The sequence below is a fragment of the Dermochelys coriacea genome, chromosome 7 (genome assembly GCF_009764565.3).
Source record: "Dermochelys coriacea isolate rDerCor1 chromosome 7, rDerCor1.pri.v4, whole genome shotgun sequence".
Lineage (NCBI taxonomy): Eukaryota > Metazoa > Chordata > Testudines > Dermochelyidae > Dermochelys > Dermochelys coriacea.
In genome coordinates this window covers 58,183,809-58,188,990 of record NC_050074.1, presented here as the reverse complement: position 1 = coordinate 58,188,990, position 5,182 = coordinate 58,183,809, and positions in this window count along the sequence as shown.

The window sequence follows — 5,182 nt, the reverse complement described above, 5'->3', positions numbered from 1 at the left end:
AACAAACAAACAAAACAAACAAACAAACAAACATCATCTTCTTAACCTGGCTAGATAAGAAATCTGGCATTTAGCGTAATCACTTCTACTTAAACAATTTGCCATAAACGGAGGACTAAGATACATTCTTAGGTGCTATTTTCCTGACTGTTTTATCTCTTCAGCTAACTAAGAAGGTGAAAAATGGACTCTGCAAAAGCAGGCTTACTCTAGAATCATATTTTTTGTATAAAAATTGTAAGGTTTTTTTTGTGCCTAAAACACTCACTTATACCTTTTAATCCACGTATTTATACTGAAAAAGAATGCTGTAATAAAAGGCTTAATATGTACATTTTTCTTTGTGATTCAAATGTAGTGTACTGTATAAGCTTTTATATATACAGTATGTTAATATAACCACTTTTGGTTACCTTTCCCTAATATATATTTTACAAAATTTGTATGTAACTCCTTCCCACAGTCACTTGTTTGCTGGTTAATTTCAGATTGTTAAACATATATATTCTCTGAATAACACAAACTATATAGTAATATGTTTAAATACTAAAAATAACCAAGATTTATATTTTTGTAAGTTATACTTTATATCCTCTAGATCAATTGTTAAATGCTTTTAACAAAAGCTAAATAAATTAAAGGTACAGTAGTATCTAAACTAGTTAAAATGGTTCTCTAAATCTCATGCATGTTTCATGTCTTTAAATATAGATTATTGCATTGTGCTAATTAGAAGGAAAGCAAAGTTATCTTACTTGGAAAAGCCTAGTTATGCTTGTCATAATAATTTTTAGTAGCTTAAACTAGAAGGGACCATTATGATAATCTCTTCTGGCCTCCTTCATAATGCAGGCCAGAAAACCTGCCCCAGTAACTTCTGCATCAAACCCATAACTTCTGTTTGGAGCTAGAGCAGGTCTTTGAAAGAAATCTAATCTTGATTTAAAGCCTTCAAGTGATGAAGAATCTATCTTCTCCCTAGGTAAGTTGTTCCAATGGTTATTTACCCCTCCACCCCCCCCCCCCCCCCCGTTAAAACTGTGCCTCATTTCTAGTCTGAATTTGTCCAGCTTCAAATCACTGGCTCTTATGCCTTTTTCTGCTAGATATAAGATGTCTAGTATCAGAAGTTTCTTCCATGTAGGTATAGTAGTTACCTCAGAGTTACGAACTGACCAGTCAACCACACATCTCATTTGGAACTGGAAGTATGCAATCAAGCAGCGGCAGAGACAAAACAAAAAATCCAAATACAGCACAGTACTGTGTTAAATGTAAACTACTAAAAAAATAAATAAAGGGAAAAGCAGCATGCATAGTAAAGCTTTAAAGCTGTATTAGGGTTTGAGTCAATGTTCAGTTGTAAATTTTTGAAAGAACAACCACAATGTTCAGAGTTAGGAACAACCTTCATTCCTGTGGTGTTCATAACTCTGAGGTTCTACCATACTCATACACCGTGATCAGGTCACCTCTTACCATTCTCTTGGATAAACTAAATAAAGTTTCTTTAGTCTCTCGCTAAGTAGTTTTGAGGTCTGGAAAAATCTCTCACATGGCTCTTTTCCGAACTCCCAAGTTTAATATAATTCTTTGGCAAATGGAGACCAGAACATGACACGGTATCCAGTAGCGGTCTCACTAATGTCTTATACAGAAGTAATACCACCTCCCTACTCCTACTTGATATTCCCCAGCTCCTACATCCAAGGCTCTCTAAGCCTCTTTTTTAGCATCACTGCATTCCAGAAGACTGTCCCCATCTTGTTTCCCACTTCCACTAACTTACTGTATAGTGAGACTATAGGACCAGGATTGTAGGTTTTGTGTTGTTGTTCTAGTTGTTAACTCCACCCACTGAAGTCCATGGGGGTAAGTGAGAGCAGGATGTGGCCCCATAGTGGTGAGATCTCCCTGCACAATCTCCCTAGATTGACTCCTCTGTCAAAAGCTCATGCACCATTTAATTCCAGACTTGTACTGCCCCTCCCCACCGTGGGGTGAATATTACACCGTAATTCACCGCTCTCTGCTGAATGTCCCTGTGTGGAGAACACTGCAGGTGTTGGAGAATGTAAGTAACTTAGATAGAAGAGTAAGATCCAAAGGTTTTTGTTTGATGCGAGTATCTATATCTTAGGCCAAGGTGCTGATAAGAGTCTTACTTAAAAATACAGGGCCTGATTCTCCTCCCACTTATCTTGCTATACATCAGGAATAACTCCACTGAAGTCAAAGGGAGTACATTCGGCACTACTTCTGAGGCACAGACTTGCTCACCAAATCATGACAATGCAGGCAGCTGTGAGAAACAGCTCACTGATCCATATAGGGCCTGTGGTCTGCAGATAAAAATTCCTCCCCTATACACAATGGGTGCACTTAAAAAGCATAAGACCTGATCTACACTTACAAGTTATGCATGAAGAGCTATGTCAGAAGCGTGAACAAAAGAAATCACAGCCCCTGCCCAGCATAGCTATGCCAGCAAAAGCCCTCGTCTAGGCATAGTTGGATACCTTGCTCAGAGAACTGGTATAAGCCATCCTGGCAAAAGAACTCCTGCCTGCTACAAGCTGCATCTCCACTAGGAAGCTTTACCAGTAGAGCTGGAATGGCAAATCTTTTATGTTTTTAAGGCCTAACCCCAGATTTTCAAAATTGATTACTGATTTCCGGATCCTTAATGTTTGGTTGTCCAACTTGAGACATCTGTGCAGAGGCCTGATTTTCAGACAGTGCGGAGCATTTGACAACTCAGAGTTAGGCCCCTTTAAGGCATGTCAAATTTGGCATCCAAAAATCACTAGTCACTTGAACATCTAGAACCTAAGCTGATGACCTTTGAGCAATAGCACTGTGGAGGGGAATCTGGAATTGGAACACCTGAAAAAAAATTGCTTCAGGCAAACAATCTGCTGCTTCCCGTGTACTCTGCTCCATTCCTACCTGGCAGCAGGGTGCTACCAATTCCAGGTTTGAATGAACTCCTGTGGACAGAAGCCATCAAGCATTGCATGCTTCCCGTCATTGGCTTCAGATTCTACTTGTTTGCTATTTAAACCCAATACAGCATCCCCCCTTCTACATGCAAGTTTGGGTCAAAATCTATCCTTAAAAATGAGTGATAAGGTGTGTACACTCATCTCAGAGCAGCACTTGTCCTGTGACTCACTGTGCTCTGCCCTTTCACAATGATGGTGGCCAAACATTTCAATTATTGGTGTCAAAACTTAGGTCCCTAAATCTGTATTTAGGCTTGTAGTGGCCTTACTTTCAAAGGTTCTCAGAAACGGAAGCTCATGTTGACTGCAGAGGGAGTTGCAATTGCTCAGAACATCAGGAATTTATTAAATGCCTAAATATCGATTTAGGAGCTAAAAGCAGCTGTATTTGAAAACACTGGCTACTGTGCCCTGCATAAGGATCCCCAATCCTTTGGATGTTACCATAATATAAAAATATTTGCTATTAAGCACTTTGGTTTAGTAGGAGTTGGATCTGAACCAATGAGAGTTGGCTTGATCCTTGAGGCAGTTGACTTTGCTGTAATATGACCATTTTAGCAACTGCACTTGCTCTTAATTTAAGATGTCATCTCTGGTCCATTTAAAATCATTCTTAATGGTGCAACTGTCACCAGCTGCAGTTGGGGGAATGACAGCCTTACTCCCATTCCCTGTGTTTGGTCTTCTTTTGAAGTGGATTTGCTCAACCCACTTCCATTCAGGTTCTCTTCTTTTGCTAAGAGTATCCCATAAGCCATTTCACTGATGACCAAATGAACTGAGGAAATATTTTCCAACATCCTCCTCAGTAACTAACAGACTGGAAAGTATCTACGAGGGGTAAACATTTTTTTATATCAGCAGGCCCTGCAAACTTGCACCGAGTGTATGAAAAGAATTGGATGAGGAGACCTACTGATGTTAACGTTTAATAAATTGTAGAATACCTGAGCAATTCCAGAAGACTGGAGGAGTGCTAATGTTGTGCCAATATTCAAAAAGGGCAAGTGAGATGACCTGGATAACTACAGGCTGGTTAACAGGAAATCAGTCTTGGACAATATAATGGAAAAAATGATCTGTGGTTCAATTGTTAAAGAACAAAAAAATGAGAATAAAGTTATGCCAGTTAACATGGAAAATACATCTGGTCAAACAAACCTGATTAGATTCAGATTAGAAATTTGGTCGATAAAGGTAATTGCATGGATGTGATATATTTTGCCTTATCTAAAGTATTTGACCAAGTACCACACAACATTCTGATTTTAAAAAATCCGCACTATACAAAAATCAATGGAGAATGTGTTAAATGGATTAAGCTCTAGCTAACTGACAGATCTCAAGTAATAGTTATAAATGAGGAATCAGCATTGAACAGGGCTGTTTTACAGAGCTTGTTGCTAGGCCTGATGGTATTCAACATTTTCAATGATATCTGAGTAAACATAAAAAAAAATCAATGACAATACATTTGTGGATGACAAAGATTGGTGGAGTGGTTAATGATGAGGAAAGGGCAGTCATACAGAGCAATCTGGATTGCTTGGTAAAGTGGGCCCTTTCAAACAAAATGCATTTTAGTACAGCCAAAAGCAAAGTTCCACATCTAGGAACAAGCCAGGAGGTCCATACCTAGAGAATGGTGGGCTGTGTCCTGAAAGTGGTGAGTCTGAGAAGGATTTAGCAGTCAGAGTGGACAAAGAACTGAACATGAGCTCCCAGTGCAATGCTGTGACAAAAAAGGCTAATGTACAGTTAAATGCATAAACAAGGGACTAGTAAGTAAGGAGGTGATTTTCTCTCTTGGTGAGACTAATATTGGAAGACTGCATCCAGTTTTGGCGTCCATATTTTAAGACAGATGTTGAAAAATTGGAGAGGGTGCAGCAAGGAACCACAAAAGTTATTTGAGGGCTGGAGAAAATGCCTTGGGGTGACAGACTTAAAGAGCTCAACCTATTGAGTTTATCAACAAGATTAAGAGCTAACTTGATTACAGTGCCTAAGTACCTTCACAGGGAGAAGATACCAGGTTCTAAGGGGACCTTTAATCTATCAGAGAAAGGCATAACAGGAACCAGTGGCTGGAAGCTGAAGCCAGACAAATTCAAATGAGAAATTAAGCACAAATTTTTAACAGAGAGGGTGATCAACCACTGGAATGAACTCCC